Source organism: Gorilla gorilla, chromosome 7 (genome assembly GCF_029281585.2).
Source record: "Gorilla gorilla gorilla isolate KB3781 chromosome 7, NHGRI_mGorGor1-v2.1_pri, whole genome shotgun sequence".
NCBI lineage: Eukaryota > Metazoa > Chordata > Mammalia > Primates > Hominidae > Gorilla > Gorilla gorilla.
In genome coordinates, this window is record NC_073231.2 from 22,082,180 (window position 1) to 22,102,739 (window position 20,560).

At 38.9% G+C, this 20,560-nt stretch overlaps 1 protein-coding gene across 1 annotated transcript in view; it reads right to left on the bottom strand.

The window, feature by feature from the left end:
- FGL1 (fibrinogen like 1) overlaps nt 1-20,560 on the bottom strand; it is a 45,830-nt gene that overhangs the window by 23,905 nt on the left and 1,365 nt on the right. The window contains exon 2 of the mRNA XM_019032784.3: nt 6,932-7,900. The gene's annotated coding sequence lies outside the window, so the exon portion shown is untranslated. The remainder of the gene's footprint in view (nt 1-6,931; nt 7,901-20,560) is intronic.

A 20,560-nucleotide genomic window follows, 5' to 3' on the forward strand; every position in this document is an offset into this window, starting at 1 on the left:
TAAACCCTGTGCAGCCAGGTGAATGCTGCTTCTCGTACCCTTTCAGAATATGGAAGATTTACTTTCTATTAAGATTGCCCAGAGATGCTCCAGGTGGCATGACAGCAGAAGTGCTGGAGGGGAGGAGAGAGACCCTGTTCAAAAAGGGTGAGGCTTTCCCAGGCTTCTTCTCTTGCAGCCAGGCAACCGGCTCTACACTCTTCCTACCACTTTCCAGGCCAGAAAACATGGGATTCCTCACTGGAGGAACTGCAGAGCTTCACTGAAAAGATCTTCAGAGACTGATATTGGGGGATTCTCCATCAAAGGAGCCTTTTCCTTGACTGATTGCTCTCCAAAGAAGCCCACCAGTTGGGAAGCCTCCTTCATGCACCTGGGAGAGGTGTAAAAGGTATAGGCACGCTATTCTGCTTATTTCTTTCAACGTAAGTCTTCTTTCTGAAGAGAGGCATATTTTACATTTCATTCTCTGTCCACATCAAATGGTCTAAAGAGAAACACCAAATTTCTGTACTACAACACTGGGCAGAAATTCATATGATAGCAATTAGTCATGACTTAACCCTTTCACCCAACATTGTGAACAAAATAACCAAGATGGGCGGGGCGTGTTGGCTCACACCTGTAATCCCAGCACTTTGAGAGGCCGAGGCGGGTGGATCACTGAGACCAGCCTGGCCAACATAGTGAAACCCTGTCTCCACTAAAAATACAAAAAATTAGCTAGGTGTGGTGGCGGGTGCCTGTAATCCCAGCAAATTGGGAGGCTGAGGCAGGAGAATTGCTTGAACCTGGAAGGTGGAGGTTGCAGTGAGCCGAGATCACGCCACTGCACTCCAGCCCAGGTGACAGTGCGAGACTCCATCTCAAAAAAAAAAAAAGTATCTCTAGACCAATTTTTCCATTAAAGTTACCCTTTTAAACATATGATATAATTTGTAGCAACAATTTATAAGAACTCTGGCATTTCACTCTTTATTTTATCTTAGTAAATATTTTTTCTTTAAAATTCAATTGTATATTGAGGATGTACCTACCTTAGGCCCAGTGATAGAAATAGTAGATGTTTTTATATGTAATGTATTAAATATAATTGATTATATTAAAATATTTGCTTATATTAAAAATAAGAGAAAATCAACTTTCTGATATTTAAAACGTTTACCAAAGTGAAAAAGAGACACCCTCTGCGTATTTTTATAAAAGATAAAATGGGGTGAGAATAGGATTGCAAAGGAACAGAAGTTGTGACCAAATTAGAAGAAAAGATGATTAGGTTTGCTATCAATTAATATTTGCTAATTAATATAATAAGCTTGGAATTATTTAAGGAACACTTTCCTAGGTCACCTTTATTATTGTCATGAAAGGTAAAATCATTTTCTTTAAGATAAAAACATTGACTGCACTAAAGAGTCATCATTTGCAATACAATAGTGTCCTAAATCTCGTATTCCCAGATGTCAAGATTATGTCTATAAATTAAGAAAATTTCAAGTTGAAATAAGTATTCTAAACCGAAGACATCTGATGTTAGGAGCAAATACATTTTCATTCTGATCCTGGGGGTGGTTTCATGTTTTCTTTTGTTTTTCTTTTTTTGTCTGAGGGTTCTTGGGAACACTCCTTATTCATTGTGGCTGAATTTTTTCAACATCAGCATTGAATACTACAAAGGATTGTATCAGATATAAATCAATAGTCAATAATTTTATTAAGAAGTAAAAACCATCCATTTAAACTGAATTACAGTGGGAAAATATATTTGTAAAGAAGGCTTAGAAAATAAACAATAACAATAAACTAGAATGAGATTATTTCAAGCATATATTTTCTAACTATTCGTAGGTAAAGTTTTAAAAATTGAATGGATTCTAGTCCTCTAATCCCTGTCACTAGAAAATGACTGACCTACAGCATGCTTTAGTATCTTTTCTTCACAATAAGAGAATAATATTTTAATAATGACACACAATAATTGCTAAACAGGCTTGATGGGACAATTAGCGTAGTTCCACAAAGATGCCAAGCAGCCTGCATGGCCTGGGGCATTATATAAAAATGAGCTAGCCATTCAAGTAGAATGTACCTCTGCAAGGCTGCAATATTACTTACATTAAAGGGCCCATCAAGGGGACAAGGGCTATTTCCCCAAGTCTAACGTGGATTGGAAAAATAAGGAATACTCATCTGAAACCATATTGTGTTTGTGTTTGGGCATCACTAAACACTCTGCCAAACTTTGGCTGGGCATGGTGGCTTACGCCTGTAATCTCAGCACTTTGGGAGGACGAAGTGGGAGGATCACCAGAGGTCAGGAGTTCAAGACCAGCCTGGCCAACACGATAAAACTCCATCGCTACTAAAAATACAAAAATTAGCCAGGTGTGGTGGTGCACACCTGTAATCCCAGCTACTTGGGAGGCTGAAGCATGAGAATCACTTGAACCTGGGAGGCGGAGGTTGCAGTGAGCTGAGATTGTCTCACTGTAGTTCAGCCTGGGTGACAGAGCGACACTCCACCTCAAACAACAACAACACTATCAAAACACTATCAAATTTTAATTGGCCATTTTATTTCATTTCATTAGCCTCACAGTGAAAAGGAGAAAACAAGCACAAGGATGCTTATGATTTCTCCAGGACCATTCAGCGTCTGGGGATATCCTCTGGGAATATCTCCCAAATCTCCTGAACCTCTTTCCTTATTGCCTGGTTAATCCTTTCTTACTGTATTAGGTTAAACTATAAGAAATGGCAGATGTTTGAACATTTCTGAGTTAGAAAAATGGCAATTTCATTGTTTCAAATTAATGCATATTGGTTAGATAGGAAGAACACACTTGAAATCATTATAACCATTTATAATACAATGAATACCAAAAAAATAGGTTCAAAATATACTGTTTGTGGCTTACTTGATAAGAGAGAGAACAAATTGGCAAGAACCTGTTTTTATATCAATGCTGCCTCCCATGTTCATACATTAATGTGTGCCATTTAAAATATGTTTACAAAATTGCTAATACATCATCAACACATGAAATCTCACGATGTCTTTAGAAGACAAATTATGTTTACTTTTTACTAAAGGAAGCTAAAATAGTGAAGCAAAGTAACTTTCCTAAGGAAAGACTCTACGTTCAAAATTTATACAACAGCCAATCATTTCTCACCACCTCTATTGCTACCGTCTGGCCCAAGCTACCAATGGAAGATTCCAAACAATTTTTTAGAATTACAATGAGACAACATTCTATACTGAGCCTTTCCTGGGCAAACCGGGATATTTGGTCATTCACCGACAAAGCTTTACATAATCTGTGAGCATCCACCTCCTCAACACATCTCCTCTCCCATCATTTTTGCCTGTTCTGGCTACATTGGCCTCTTTGGCATTTTTGGAACACCTTGAAATACACAGACTTCTCAGGGCGATTGCACTTGCTGTTCTCTCTACCTGGAATGCTCTTCTGAAAATCTCTGTGGTTTGCTCCATGACATCCTTCAGGTCTTTGCTCAGGTATTCCCTTCCCAGAGATACCTTCCCTGACTACCACATATAAAATAACAACTGTCCCCCATTGTCTTAGTCCATTCTCATTTTATAAATTTACCCAGTAAAGATCTACCTGAGACTGGGTAATTTAATAAAGGAAAAAGATTTAATTGACTCACAGTTTGCCATTACTGGGGAGGTCCCAGGAAACTTACAATCATGGTGGAAGGGGAAGCAAATATGTCCTTCTTCACATGATGGCACGAAGGGGAAGAGCCGAGCAAAAGCCCCTTATAAAACCATCAGATCTCGGGAGAACTCACTATCACGAAAACAGCAGCATGGGGGTAGCTGCCCCCGTGATTCAATTACCTTCCACTGGGTCCATCCCATAACATGTGGAATTACAAGAACTACAATTCAAGATGAGATTTGGGTGGAGACACAGGCAAACAACATCACCCATACATTTCATATCTCTATTACAATGGATTAAGTTTCTCCTTAGCACTTATCACCAAATATAATGAAATATTATAATATATGTGTTTATTGTCTACCCACTCCAACCGCCCTCTACAATGTAAGCACGAAGAGGTGAGTGGCTACATCTATTATGTATACTGCCCTAATGCTAGGTGGATAGTTAGGTACTGTACTAGTTTCTTGAGGCTACCAAAACAAATTACCATACGCTGAGTGGCCTAAAACAACAGGAGTTTATTATCTCACAGTTCCGGAGGATACAAGTCCAAAATCAAGAAGAACAGGGCCATACTTCCTTCAAAGGCTCTAAAAGAAAATCCTTTCTGGCCTCTTCTAGCATTTGGTGGTTGCCAGCAATTCTTGACACCCTTTGACTTGTGGCAGTATCACTCCATTCTCTGATACCATCTTCACATAGCTGTCTTTCCTCTGTGTGTCTCTGTGTCTAATTTCCCTCTTCATATAAGGACATCAGTCATTGGATTAGGGTCTGCCCTAATCCAGTATGACCTCATCTTAACTCAGTTACATGTACAAAGACCCTATTTGCAAATGAGATCACATTCACGGGTAATAAAAGTTAGGAATGAACATGTTTTGGGGGCACAATTGAACCTAGCACAGGTGCTCGACAAAATATCTACTGAATAGATGAGAAGAAAACTTGTAAACCTAAATTAGAATTGTAGAACTTCCCAGGATCTGTTATTGTAATTTCACAGTTGCTTATGGGAGATCAAATTCTTTTGTGTCTGTTGAATTTATAAGATGTCTTTATCAGATTCCCTCCATCTTCACCCTTCCAGCAACAACAAAAATAGCTACTCTTAATGAATTATACTTTTCATAAACTTTTTTGTGATTTGCAAATATGTCATGTCAACATGTAACAGCTTATTTTGGTTTTAAAAGAGATATTTGGATTTATAAAATCCCAAAAGAAAATATATACCTGAAAACATAATACCTAAGATATTTGAAAGTTGGCTGTCTCACTGGGCCAAGGTCATTACCATAGCTATCTCATAATAAGTTTTTAGTTTGACTCATGTTTTCAGTTGGCAATAAATATGTTTTTTGAGCAAAATTATAATAGCTATGTTGCTTTTTAAATTTGTACCCTTGTGTCTTTAACTATCTAATTTTAAAATTTATCACAGAACTCAAGTAGCAAAAAGGAAGAAAATAAATGCGCTTATGCTAATGGCAATTTCTTAAACGTAAACAATTGCATAGTCACAGACAAACAGTCATAAAGTATTTTTCATGTTACAGAAAATAAGAAACAAAAACATTTTATTATAAGGAAGCAAAAGAAAATAAAGATGGAAAACAAAATATTTTTTAAAAAATATAAAGAGATTTTAGAAATAGCCTTGTTCCCCGAGACTAGAACATGCAGACAAAATATAATTAAAGGAAGTGACATCATTCAGTCAAATATCATCAACACTAGAGGCTCAGAGAGGGAAAATTGTTTGCCTAAAGAAATAAAAGAGACTTTCACTAAGTATATTCACACTAGTCTGGGAAATCAGCATAACAACATGACATAAATACCATTTATTTGTGACTCCAACTCAAATTGTTCTTCTGACTGAAAATAACCAATGTATTTAATGGATTACTGATTAGGATTTTTCCTTGATAAATGAAACTGCTAAGGATTAGTGGTAAAAATAATGTCCTCTTTTTTTTATGTGACAGGAAACTAATCTTCATTATTTTAATCCACTCCCAGATAATATTCAGGAATCAAAAATTAAAAATCATGAAATGTCTGTATCTTCTAGACTTTGCTTTAATGTTATTTGTTGAAAATTTTTTTTATTTGGTTCAAGTTTTCTTATGCATTTGTGGGATCAAGTACTTTATTTCAGAAGTGAATAAATTAGCTTAAAAAGTTAGAGCTTAGCCAGGCGTGGTGGCTCATGCCTGTAATCCCAGCACTTTGAGAGGCTGATGCAGGCAGATCACTTGAGTCAGGAGTTTGAGACCAGCATGGCCAACATGGCAAAACCCCGTCTCTACTAAAAATACAGAGAAATTAGCCGGGTGTGGTGGCACACACCTTTAATCCCAGCTACTGTGTTGGTTGAGGCATAAGAATTGCTTGAACCTGGGAGACAGAGGTTGCAGTGAGCCAAGATCACACCACTGCACTCCAGCCTGGGTGACAGAGTGAGACTCCATGTCAAAAAACAAACAAACGACAACAACAAAAAACACCTAGAGCTTAAAAAAGAAATTTTCTTATTCCAATGTTTGATTCTGGCTCTTGCATAAATGGAAGTATGTTTTGAAAATGCTCTGGGTGATGCACCTATATATCATATAATTTCACCTATGCTCACTGTATATATATGTATATGTATGCACGTAACATTGTTATACATAATTATGTATGTATTATAGATTATATATACATTATATAAGGTATATAAATATTGCTTAGCAATAGATTTAGTAAAAAATAAAGGGCTAATGAAATTTTTTTGACAGGCCTCTCTCTCTTGATGTCCTGAAATGTTCATCTCATTACCATTAAGATAATCCAATAATCAAAAAGGCACCCCCTAGTCTGGTAGCATATAAACAATAAAGCATTTCAAAATGTAATTATATATATTTAGAAAGTCATTATATTACTTTGATTAGCTTTAGAATAATTCCTGAGAATATCTTAAGTTCTCTAAAATTTTCCGTTTTCCTCATTTGTAATTCTAACATACCTTATTTGTATATCTGTATATTTGTATATCTGTAACAAAAGATACATAATTCTAAATCTCTTCTCCAAGTTGCAGAAGCAGACTTCTTGCTAGTCAACCTGACTTCTTGCAAAAGCTAATAGTTGTTACCTGAGTTTTGGTTACTATCATACCTGTGAAATAAATTAGCATTATTACAAGCATGTCAAAAATGCAGAGACATTAAATAACTTGCCTAAAGTCAGAAGTGAGTCAGAGACCCAGCTCAGGTTCCATCCAGCCACTCTGCTTCCCAGGATCTTCTAACTGCATTTGGAATTTGTAATGATTTCTCCATTATTTGATTAGAAATAGGGACAATGTTGATTCTGGCTTCAATCCAGAAACAAACATGTGGACACTGGTTTAACTGAAAGAAAGCTAAAAGAGAAGATTCAAGGACAAATCCCAATACTCTGATATTTTTCTTTTTTCCCCACTTGTATGACTTTTTGTGAAAGATCCAATAATATATCTTCATAAAGATATGTATATTTTACAACTTATTATTATGTTCATTCAGAGAATTTTTGTACTGTAACTTCAATAATGTTCCATCGAAGATTAAGTAAAACCAAAGTCCAGCTGAAACTTTGCTTTGTATTAAGGGTAATAACATTTTACCCACAAAGATATGAATTAGTATATCATCTCAACTAAAATATGGAGATAAGCCAAATTTTTCCTAGTTATAGAAAACAAGGCAGGTTAATAATTGCCAAGGTGAAATGGTCAGTTTATTTGCTCTCTAAGAAAAACAAAAGTATTCCCTGAGGTGCAAAATTGTGAAATTTAACTGGAAGCATCAATTATACTCTGGACAAGTTGTTCCTTTTGTTTTAAAATCCTCTAGAAGATTTTCTAATGTGTAATAGGCACTTGTTAGCTCCATTAATCATATTGTGTAACAGTTTCTTATTGGAAATCTGGGTTCATCATTTCTTCTTTCCTTCTGATGTAACTCAAGCAGTTGTTTGCCATTTGTCTGTGGTCCCTATTTATTCACTCAGATTCCAGTAAAATACCAAAGTTTTGTTTTCTTTCTGTTCTTTGTTATCTACTGGACTTGAGCACTGACGATGTTTGGTCTTCCCATTAAACATCTTCCTGTCCTTCACGTGGACATTTTGAAGATTATTAAGGGAAAGATAATCCTGTTGATTTACTGGAAAAAAGAAGGAAAAAAAAGCCAGTTAGGCTGAAGTGATTTGCACACACACAGAAGAAGTGGAAATTATACATTCATAATTGTAGAGAATTCAAGCTGCTAATGTTAAATTTCAAAAGCAAAAATATGGGATTATTCGGCTAATTCAATAAGTACCTCTGTGGTAAAATGACATATTTTGAAATATAAACTTATCTTTCCTTCTTGTAAGCCTTTAGCTTTGTCCCCATTCAAGCAATAATTTAGCCTTGTGTTCATTTCCTCACTGGAGGGACATAACATTAACAGCAGCTAACATGTGGTATACTTGTCATGTGCTAAACATGGTAATTATATCAACTCACTCAGCCACACAGCCCTATAAGTAGGTACTGTTAATGATCTCCGTTTCACAAATGACGAAACTGAGGCACAGAGGTTTAAGTGACTTGCATGAGGTCACACAGCTAACGAGAGGTATAGCTGGGCTCAAAGGCAATCCTGCTCAGAATCTGTGCTCTTTTCTACTAAAGGTAGACTATGCTGTCTTTCGGAAACTTGGCTAGCATCATTGCCTCAGGAGAAACTTGCAAAAGTTAATCAGGCAGTAAGGACTACTGTAGGGCCAATATTTTGTGGAGGTATTCCAAAAGCCAAATTTTCTTGGAGTAACATTATTCCATGGATGTACTGCCATAACATGTTGGAAGAACAATCATCAAGAAAGGTCAAAATTATGGCCAGGTGCGGTGGCTCACGCCTGTAATCCCAACGCTTTGGGAGGCTAAGGCAGGTGGATCACCTGAGGTCAGGAGTTCGAGACCAGCCTGGTCAACATGGCAAAACCCCATGTATTTTTAGTTTCTACTAAAACTACAAAAATTATCCAGGTGTGGTGGCGGGCGTCTGTGGTACCAGCTACACAGGAGGCTGAGGCAGGAGAATTACTTGAACCCAGGAGGCAGAGATTGCAGTGAGCCGAGATCACGCCACTGCACTCCAGGTTGGGTGACAGAGCAAGACCCTGTCAAAAAAAAAAAAAAAGAAAAGAAAAAGAAAAAAAGCAAGAAAGAAGAGTTGTGACCTTGCACAACTGCACCAAAGCTATGAAATGAGAATGAGACCTGAGATCACTGGCTGAAAAAAGTACAAGAAAAGCATGATATAATAGGACAACAGGTACAGTCCCACCAAGATCAGACTGATTAGGCTCTCAAACACATTAAACGGACGCTGTCAATTCTTTTTTCCTTTTCCTTTTGGAAGACCTTTTTCAGAGAACTCTTCAATTAATACATCAGTTACAGCACAATTTTCATCCAAACCCTCTGGACCGTGTATTGTGCCTGCCAGATTGAACACCTGTCCATTATTGGATTCTTGACCCAGTCACCGTGGGAAGGTTTAATTCCAGATCTTCCCGCCTCCAGTCCACTCAAGCTTGCAGCGAGGAACATGTCTGCTTAAAGCTGCATGAGGAACTAGACTCAGACAACTGATCTTATATCCTTGACTGTATTCTACCAGCATAAATTTCTGATGGTTATATTTTCCAAACTTGACTCCCAGTTCAGGAGGCACCCTTTTATGGGACTTATAAAACTCCATGCTCTGATTACAATGATAACATTTTAAATTTCAAATGTGTCCTTTATTAAAATATTTAGAATGGAGTGTATTGTAGATATCAAGGAAAGGGGTTGTTAAGAACAGTCTTGGTTCCACACAACTAGCAGAGCCTCCTCAGGTGGAGGTAATCAAATTCCTTCCTAAAATGCTGGTTTCAATGTCATCTCAGGCAGAGTCCTGAAAAACTAGAAAGTTTATTTGCACATAACGTAGGTCTCAGAAATTTCAGTGGAGAAGCGTTTTAAAATTAATAAAACTAAAACAATTTTACTAGTGAGTTATCCTAAATATTCCCATTGTTGATGTAACTAGCAGAAAGTTTAAATTAATAGATGCTCAATAAATAGTTCCACCTTCACACACACTTTCTGGGAAAGATTCTGACAATATGAACTAGAAAAATAAGGGTAAAGGTGGATAAAGAGAAAGAGGAAGAAAAGAAAAAGTGAGGTGCTTTGTAATGTGTCAACTTGGGTAGGCCGAACTACAGTTCCCAGAATTCCTTTTGCCTTATGTTTTCCATTAGGAGCAGTTGGCGGGCAGAAAGGAAGTGGCAGCCATCTTTGCAGGTCCCCCATGCTGTCACGTATCTCGTTGGCCTTGAGATAGTGGCTAAGCCTCCAGTTGTTTCACTTCCCTTTGGATATAATTTGGAGCCTCGTTTCGCACATAACAAATGGGTCTGGCTTCTGTAGGACACCCACATCAACCAAGGTCAGAGGCAACAAGAACTGACACCGGTTTCAGTCCGTCCTCATAGATTCCAGCTCCTGCTTCTATTACGCTCATCTACTCTCTCGCTTAACTGCAGTTCGTACTTCAACCTCCAACATCATCCGTGGAGACAGCTGCCTTTCAAAGAGTACTTAACCAGCTCCCACAGTTGCATTAAGTCAAATCCCTTATATATCCTAGAAGCTCTGCTTCTATGATTGAACTCTGCCTGTAACTCTGAGGCTCCTGGACAGGAAAGTCGAATGCCTCAGAAGGAATTTTGTCACTGCACCATTGTTTCTTCCTCCCAGAGCTCTCTGTTCTTTTGCTCACATCTGGATTGCTCTCCCTCTAGGCCTGCTACATGAGGCATGTAAAAAGTAATACTGATAGACATTTGGCAGATACCCCCAAATGTGTAGCTTCAGGTTCCACACAACCTATGTCCTCCCCTGCATACTAGTTAAGAGAAAATGAAACGCTTATTCACTACTCATCTTTTCAGAGCTTTCTCACCTACGTGTTTGGATTTTTTTCCCCTCTGATTCTCAAACTAATTTTAGATTGGTTCCCTAGCAGGAAGAGTGCAAAAAATGTTTTCTTATTTTTTTTCTCCCACAAAAAATAAAAAGTGTTCTTGCTAAGGAATATGTTTGTTTTTCTTTCTGTGTGTTTGTAGGGACTGTGGACTGGCATTTATTTTATGCTTCTGAATAATAACATCTTTCTTATTAAAGAAGAATCTCCCCAGAAGGTCACATGTCATTAAAAAAACAATTTCAACCAAATACACGTAAATTCTAATAGAAAACAGATTTTTTACCCATAACACATGAAGAAGAAATTTAGCTATATTGTATAAAAATATGTGGGGAAAAAAGAACACAAGAGCTCGTGTTAAGTAAAACCACATTTTAAAATACGCCTTTAGGAACACGGAAGATGGAAGGTATCACAAGATACTTGCTTTCATTCTACTCCTCGGTGATGATGTATCTGCTTTTTTTTTTGATGAATTTGCAGTGTATCTTTTCATCCTGATGCCTAAATCCAGTCTCTATATGTACCTCTTTTCTCCAGTTTTTAGACTTTTAAAATATTATCTTTTCATGAAGAATTCAACTAATTGGAAAATGCGTGATTCCTACCACTATGACAATATCTGAAAGTAGAATCCTCAGGGTTGCAAGCTATTCTGACAAAATTTCTGAACTCTAGCAGGAAATGTAAAAATATACATTTGACAAAAATATGTTTGCCCATTTGAATTTAAATTTTGTCTTTTTTTAACTCAGTTTTTATTTCTTAGAAAAAGGAAGACAATCTAAATATAATTCCCTGAGATATAGTTTCCTTTCACTTCAAAATAACTGTACATTAGGTTGAGAGACAAAAAAAATTCATTGTCTACAATTACACATACTTTCTGATTAATTTATTGGTTAGCCCAGATTTAGTTCATCACGCACAACTTATTTTTCTGCATGTGCATTTGGGACAATAACCTGGCATATGAAACCTTTAAAATTTACATTTAAAAATTTATATTTGCACTGGGATGACTTTGCCAATAACTAGAACTCCCTCAAAAACAAAGGCTAGGTCCCTGACTCCTATAGGCATGACCAAGAGTATACTACAAAATGATTCGTCTGAGACTGAAATGTTTTTTTCCTGCTTCCCCCTCAGAGACACATTGTGGAAAAATTCTAGAACTTTTAGAATAGACATTGTGTGCTTGACTCCAGCGATCAAAGATTCTGAAATATTGAGGCCCCATTTGAGAGTCATACACTTATACTAGTTTTATTTGTTGTTGTTGTTTATAATCTGAAGAAATGAACTTCAGCCATCTAGAACAAAAATAATTGGATTTGTTGGAGGGTTACGGACTGAGGTAAGTAGTAGAATCAGTGACAGACTGATACAAGCCAAGGGAAGGCAGAATAAGGAAAGCTCCAAAAATCTCTCAAAGATGTGTTCTTGGATTTATTCTGTAGTATGCAGCCCTTAAAATGTTTTATTAATTTCAGTGGAATTCTGGCCTCTGTGTCTGTCCATACAAATCTCACATCCCTAAGAGGGAGAATCCAATTAGCCCAGTCATCTGTATTTCTTTCTTTCTTTCTTTCTTTCTTTCTTTCTTTCTTTCTTTCTTTCTTTCTTTCTTTCTTTCTTCTTTCTTTCTTTCTTTCTTTCTTTCTTCTTTCTTTCTTTCTTCCTTCCTTCCTTCCTTTCTTTTTCTTTCTTTCTTTCCTTTCTTTCTTTCTTTTTCATTCTTTCTTTTTTTTTTTTTTTTTGAGACAGAGTCTCACTCTGTTGCCTGGCTGGAGGACAGTGGTGCAATCTCGGCTCACTGCAACCTCCACCTCCCGGGTTCCAGCAATTCTCCTGCCTCAGACTCCCAAGTAGCTGGGACTCGGGCATGCACCACCATGCCCAGCTAATTTTTGTATTTTTAGTAGAGATGGGGTTTTACCATGTTGGCCCGGAACGTCTTGATCTCTTGACCTCGTGATCCGCCCACCTCGGCCTACCAAAGTTCTGGGATTACAGGCGTGAGCTACCACGCCCAGCCATCTGTATTTCAGTGTACACCTAGATATATGGCACCCACACACTGAGGCCACACCTTTACTCCCTGGCCCCAAAATTTTTGTCAAATGTGGCTACTGGGTGATCTGTTGTGAGCAAGAAATGCTCCATAGTATGTGCCATTCTTCTACTACAAAATTAGGAAATTTCAAGAGAAACGAAAGGGGGGGATCTGTCCAGTTTAATGGAAGATTGCCTGGCTCAATAAAGATGCTCGGCAAGCCTAAGACTGCATCTCCAATGACTCTTTCACCAATGAATTAACCATAATACATGTACCCTTTTCTATTGCTGTGATGTATATAGTTGTTACCTTTTTATTTGCCTATTCTAATTTCTATGTACCCTCTCTGAATGAAATAAGTCTTAATTAGCCACCAGCCCTTCTCCTAGCCCATCCACCAAGGCTAGATGTTCTCCTATGTATTTACTTCTCTTACATCACACATCACTATATTGTGTACTGGAGCTTCTCTTTTCATTCCAGGGAGATCAGGGGCTTGTTTTTTCTTATTTCAATATCCACAGCACCCAGCATATGCACACCACACAATAGAAGCTCAGAAATATTTATTATGCATGGAATAGTAATAGCACCTATTTGTAGTAGCATATAATGTAAATATTCAAAACTGGTAACGATTAAACTTGATAACTTACATGAAGTGCTTATGACAATGCCTGATAGAAAATATGCAATAAATTTTTGTTTCCTTCTGTCTTGAAACAACGTCGTGATTGTTTAATTCGTTCTGTAAAGAAGGAGGCAGCAGGCTGGCTCCTGGGATTGGTGGCTTACACCTGTAATCCCAGCACTTTGGGAGGCCAAGACGTGTGCATCATCTGAGGTCAGGAGTTTGAGACCAGCCTGGCCAACATGGTGAAATCCCATCTCCACTAAAAATACAAAAACAGCCAGCTGTGGTGGCGGGTGCCTGTAATCCCAACTACTCGGGAGGCTGAGGCAGGAGGATCACTTGAACCTGGGAGGTGGAGGTTACAGTGAGCCAAGATCACACCATTGCACTCCAGCCTGGGCAACAGAGTAAGACCCTGTCTCAAAAAAAAGAATGAGGCAGCAATGTACAACCAAATATAATAAATCATTTTATGAAGATAATTCCAATGTTAGATTAGGAAGCTACCATGCCCAGCGTGCTGCCTCATTCTTTACAGAACAAATGAAACAGTCATGATGTTATTCTTAATAATGTAGAACTATCTGTGAAATGTGGATGCAGTGAACGTTGATGCAGACAATACAATGCCCCTAAAGTCATTTTACTAACATTCCCAAATTTACTCATGCTTTAGCACAAGAATTTTACATTTCAGTTAAGAAAGGTGAAAGAAACTTCTTTAATCTGTAATGGAAGACATTGTAGCAGAACAAAATTGCTACCAAGAAAGTTGAAAAGTAGATATCTATGAGAAAAAAGTTTTTGTGACCTGGATTCACAAAGTCTGGGATAATGTTCTTACTCAACAACTATTTAAATTGGGATTCCCTGAAAGCAGAGCCTGAGACAAAGATTTGGATACAAGTAGTTTATTTGGGAGGTGATTCCAGGGAGCATAAACAAGGGAGTGGTCAAATGAAATAGAACAGGGAGGAAAGCCAAAAAGTACCTAATGAATGGGGGTACACTCATAGACAACTGAGGCTCCAACCTACTGAAACCTCTGAGAGCCCCACATCAGAATTTTCCTCTCAGGTGGCAGGAGAGCAAGAGTAGGTATATATCCACCAACCCCAGGTCCTTGTTGCTTGAGGGTTGCTTCTGCGGTATTGATTCCACCTGTTGTACTATGATCCTTCCACCTGTGCTTTAATCCCCAGCTCCTCATTTCTTCTCTAGAGCTAGGTTGATTACCTTCCTCTTTTTCACTTTTGACTTCACCCTTTCCTTCCACAGTTGTTTCCCCTTTTTACTCTATGAACAAACCCAAGTCTATTAAACCCTAGAAAATTAAAACCTCTCTTATTCCTGCCTCTAGCAACTTTCCTATTTTTCTCTCCATTTCAACTATGCTTATTTTTTAAGAAGACAGTCCACACTCACTGATTCCACGGTCTCTCTTTCCATGAACTCCTCAATTAAAGCCAGTGACTTCTGACTCCTTTACTGCAATTGCAGCTGCTTACAAGACGCCACAACACTCCTCATGGCAGTTTCTCACTGAATTCTCAGGCTGCTCCTTCTTCCTCAAAAGTTCTTCTTCCACAGGCTTTTATAAAACCCATCCCTCTTAGTTCTCTGGGCATCCTCCAAGTTTTCCATCTTTCCTTTATGGAGTATTCTTTCCTTTTTGGTCCATTGAATGTTAGTGTTTAACAACTCCCAAATATTTCATTCCAGCTATTACTTCTCTCTGTAACTCCAGAAGTGTTTGTCCAGTAGCCTGTTAGCTCAGACTAAATTTACTGTAGTCTCTTCTCTTCCTCTTCCCTCCCTTTGGGAAGAAAGGCTTGCCTTCGAAAGAACATAGTGAGTTGGCAAAACCAGCATTTACTCACTTCATTTACCCACTTCAAAATCTTGGGATTATCAGAGAACGTTCCTCCTCCTCATCCTGCATTTGCAGTTAGTCACTAAGTTCTGCTGATTCTACCTTCTAAATGCTAAATTCTCTCCATCAGCCCCATTGCTGCTGTCACCTTAATTCATGTGTTCATCACCTTGGCATAATTTACTGGTATCTCTTAGTTGATCAATCTGCTTCCAGTTTCTTCCTCATGCAGACCATCTCCTACAGAGTATAAAACATTATCTTGATGCAAAAAAAGACCACATTACTTCTCTACTTAAAAAGGCTTAGAAGTTCTCCGTCAAGTCAACAATCAACAAGCTAAAATCCGATTTCTTTTATGTGGTGATCCAGCTAGTCCCAGTGTCAGTATCCAGAAGCTGCTCAGGTGGTCCCTATGGCTAAAGCCATCATGAGCCAGCCAACCTGGCATGTGTGGGTGCTTTGAAATCAATGGTTAAAATCTGAGTGTGGGAATGGATCCTGAGACCTTGTAGCCCCAAGTCAGTATTGGCACAGAGCCTTCTCTGTAAACTTAAATTAAGTGTCAACATTTAGAAATCACTTACTATGAGCCAGGTACTCTCTGAACACTTCCTATGTACTAATTCATGTAATCTCCAGAGTAGCCCTTTGAGATATGTATTATTATTTTTAATTCCCATTTTCCCAGTGGGGTGACTGAGACATAAAGAGAGCAAGCAACTTGCTTAACATCATATATGCCACGATTTGACTTGAAGTAGACTGTTCTAGAAGCAGGGTCTTATCCATTTGCTATGGGCTTTGTTAGATTTACACAGAGGCTGTGGGGTTCCCAGGCTTAGAACATAATTCCAGCCTGTGCAGGGATCTAGACGAATCAGAGGTGAAGAGTGGAAGAAAGAAGCAGAGTGGAAGCCCAAGCCACTGATGGCAATCTGAACTTGGAGCATAACATCACCAGGAGAATCTTTATCTCCACATCTTCCCATTCCTCTACAGTTCTCTCATCCAACACACACACAGATACAGACATACACACGCACACATAGACACACACACAATCCATGAGAATCTTTCACCAGATCAGAAGTGGAATTATTGCTGCAGAAGATAATGATGGACGGCCCCAGACCACATGAGAATGTTTTTAAAAATGACAAAATATTGGGAATATAACAAACAAGCAAAAAAATGGGACCCATCTAGAGAGCCACATGTGGTCTCTAATTCCTCCCTGCACTGTGGGTTTGGACTGAAAACTGGCCCCTAAGAACCGAGTTAGCCATGCACTGTTCTTCTCTTGAATATAATGGGAGGGGATGTCAGGGAAATGGAGATGTCTCTTCTCACAATATCTGCTAATCAGGATTGTTAAGGGCCTTGTGCAATTAATTTTAGCTTTCAAAAAAGAAATAATTTCTTAGAACTCCATGGTGAGGAAATAGGTCATACTCATTAGCATAGTCGTAGAGGAAGAACAGTGTTTAATAATAGGCCTGGCTGAAATAGGCTAGCAGTGAAACTAGAAGGGCAAAATTATTCTGTTAATGAAGAATTAATGAAGATTTTTGAGTTTCCTTAGGTAACCCAAGAAGAAAGGGGTGAAAAAGGAAGGAGTGAATGAGATAAGAATGGGGAGGAGGATGTGAGGAAGGAATACATCAAGATGCCAGGAAGCTGAGCAAGAGGCAGCCAGGGAGAAGTTCTGGGCTATGGCCAAGTATCTTTAAAGAGCAAGGATCTTTAAATAGTCAGTTTTAAGGTGTTTGGTGCAGCCTAAATTCCTCTTCCTCTTCCCCTGCCTGAATCTTCCGTGAGAATCTACTACACAGAGATGCCTTGTATCTGCGGCATTTTGAGAAGAGGGAAAGAGGCTGTTGCTTTGGGAATGATGCAGAGTGGAGAAAAAGAACAGCCAAAAGAGGCTAGACTTGAGAGAAATCACAGTAATTCAGTAAAAGCAGGAAATAATAGAAAAACATTAACTCCAAAGATCCTGGAAGGTGCCAGCAAGTGAGGGTAGTTTTCCCACTGTAGATGTAATGGAAACATGGTTTCCCCACCAACTTCGAGGCTTGAGAGCATTCAGGTAACTGATACTTGTACTATGTTAGTAAAGCGGATATGTGTCTTCTGACAATTTACATGTGAAATAACTGCAGCTCTGTTTTCTAATTGAATTTCAAGGCTCCATTCCATGGGCTCAGAGAAATCTGATTGTCTACTGCTTTCAGCATGATATCAGACAGTTTAGAGTTTCTCTCCACTCTAGGGGTTGCGTATGATTTCTGGGGTTTGGGGTGGTGTGAAGTTGGTATAATGTCACTACAACTGTCTATTCTTGCTCTAGTCACTGGGACCTCAGCCTCAGGGACTACACAGATTGCTGCCGCAACTCCCCCCGCTTCCTTTTCAGCAATGCAAGGGAAAACATCACATTCTTTTGATTTCCCACCAATTCATCCTCTTTCCACCCAGGCAAATTGTGGGAGTGGGAGCTTCTCTGATTTTAATCTTTTTTCATCTGTTGTTTCTAATATTGCTGGCTGTGACAATCCTCAGAGGAAATGCATGCCTACTTCTAGTCTGAATGGGGAAAAACAAAATCCAGCATATAAGAAAATATATGGCCGGGCATGGTGGCTCATGCCTGTAATCTCAGCGCTTTGGGAGGCCAAGGTGGGTGGATCACAAGGTCAAGATATCGAGACCATCATGGCCAACATAGTGAAACCCTGTCTCTACTAAAAATACAAAAATTAGCTGGGCATGGTGGTGCATGTCTGTAGTCCCAGCTACTTGGGAGGCTGAGGCAGGAGAATCACTTGAATCTGGGAGGTGGAGGTTGCAGTGAGCCATGATTGTGCCATTGCACTCCAGCCTGGTGACAAAGTGAGACTTTGTCTCAAACAAAAAAAAAAGAAAGAAAATATATGGTACAAACTAATACCTACAAATATCATTCGGTTACATTGGCTTTATCCCCTCCCTTTCTATTAGTTCAAAATAGTACTCATAAAATAACCATCCTGTAAAGTAATGAAACTGAGTTTTCTTCCATTGCTAATTTCTCCTCTGACCTAACATTAATTATCTAAGAACTTAAGTGTTTAGTGCTCTACATCAGAGGTCAACAAGCTATTGTATCGCCCATAGTCTAAACTCGACCCACGGTCCATTTTTATATATTTAAGTAGTTGAAAAAAATCACAAAAAGATCGATATCCTGTGACCTGTGAAAATTATATAAAATCTAAATTTCAGTGTCTACAAATAAAGTTTTATTGGAATATAGGCATGCTCATTTGTTTATATACTGTCTGTAGCTGCTATCATTCTATAACCACAGAGTTGACAAGTTGCAACAGAATGTATAGCATACAGTGCTGAAAATATTTAATATCTGGTCTTTTACAGAAAAAGTTTGGTCAGCCTTTTAGGGGAACCAGCCCGCTATACCACCCGCGGGTTCTCCCCTTCCCAGTAGAGACGAGGGAATGAGAAAAGAAATAAAGACAAACACACAAAGTTCAAGAGTTAACAAAAGTGGGTCCAGGGGTCCATCGCAATGCAGAAACTGCGACAGCCCTGAGCTCTGGATTCCACTGATATTTACTGAGTACAATTCCTTTGATCCTATAGGCTGAGGGTGGGCAGATGGTGGCGTGATCACAGGGTGACCATGGGGAGAGGTGGCACAGGGGGTAGCATGCGTCATCAGCAAGTTAATATTATTTACTGTTCCACTGTGTAAGCTAATACTCTATGTTTAACTTACAGATAATCATTAGAGTCCAACTAAGTGGTTAACAGAACAGGACGTGAAAGCAGACAGCCCGTCAGACCACAGGCCTGTGCATCAAAGGAGCGGTACACTCCAAGCACCATCAGCAGAGCAGCAGAGCTCTCTGCCTCTGGGAACAAGCGGGAGATAGAAGACTTTCTCCTTATCCTCAGAGGACTTCTCCTCTTTTACAAGCAGCCTCCTGCTGTTCCCTTTTGGGGAATGGAGCAGGGGTCGCTTCCCTTCCCACAAGACCTTTGTTCAGGGACTCACGTGGGAGGTTGAGCAATAAGCAAGCTTTCTTGCTTAGAGGCTCCGCACACTTCCTGCGGTTGTTTGTTCCACCCTGCGGTTAGTCAAGCAAGCTCACCGCCTGATTCTTATGTTGTTGGACTAAGCAGAAGCTATTCTTATGATTCATGACTATATCAATAAAGCACTATTCTAAAGCATATATTGTTAATCCTTAAACAGGCACACCGTAGGCCGGCCCTCAACCACCTCGGCCCACATCCAAGCCCCTGTTTTGACCCACATTTCCCCCATTTTTAAAATTTAAAACAGCCATCTCAATCATAACTTGCTTGTGGTTTTGATTTTCTTTCAGGAGCCGCCTTCCGCATCTGCAGACTAAAAACAGACAACATAAGCAGACACAAATTAAAACAAAATTAGCAATGGCAGAGCTTCCCAGAGTTTTAATCCATTTGACAGAATTGAGCTCCGAGAGCCTATCTGCGGCTCCAGCAAGCACTTCTGCTCCAGGCAACAAATTTAAGTGAGCCTGCGCTGCTGCAAAAATCTGTTCTTTTAATTTAGTTATATCCAGGGTTAGATTATCTTCTCTTCCTTGTAAGTGGCATCAGACCTTTTCCCACGGATGTTCAGTAGCATTATAAGAATAAGGAGTAATACAAAAAGCAGATGTATTCCAATCACATTGCATTTGCATACGATGCTCTAAATTCATTAAACGATCTCTTATCCAGGTGACTGTTTGCCTCAAATCATTAATTTGATTGGCCAACTTCTGATCAATTTTTGCCTGAGAACTCCATAATCTGGTGGAATTTTTCTGCCAGGCATTAACATAATGAGCAGTTTGAATGGAAGAATGCAAGGCAACACCTGCCGCAGCCGCGGTGGTGGTGACAGCAATCAAGCCCATAATCACAGCAATTAAAGTAAAAATAAATCTTATTGTACGATTAAGAATCCCTTTTAAAACTCCAGTTATTACATGAATAGAGGGAAAAGTCTCCCAAGGCCTGTTAAGAGTAACGGGAATCCAAACGCCCTCTCGTGCTCGGACCAGCAAAATGCTATTCCTCATATCAAAAGTAGAATCAATACAAGTAAACAGATGGCAACTGTCACAAGTAATGGTTTGAGAGTCAGGTGAAATGATAAGTTTTCCAACAACTAACATGTAAGGAGGTTTA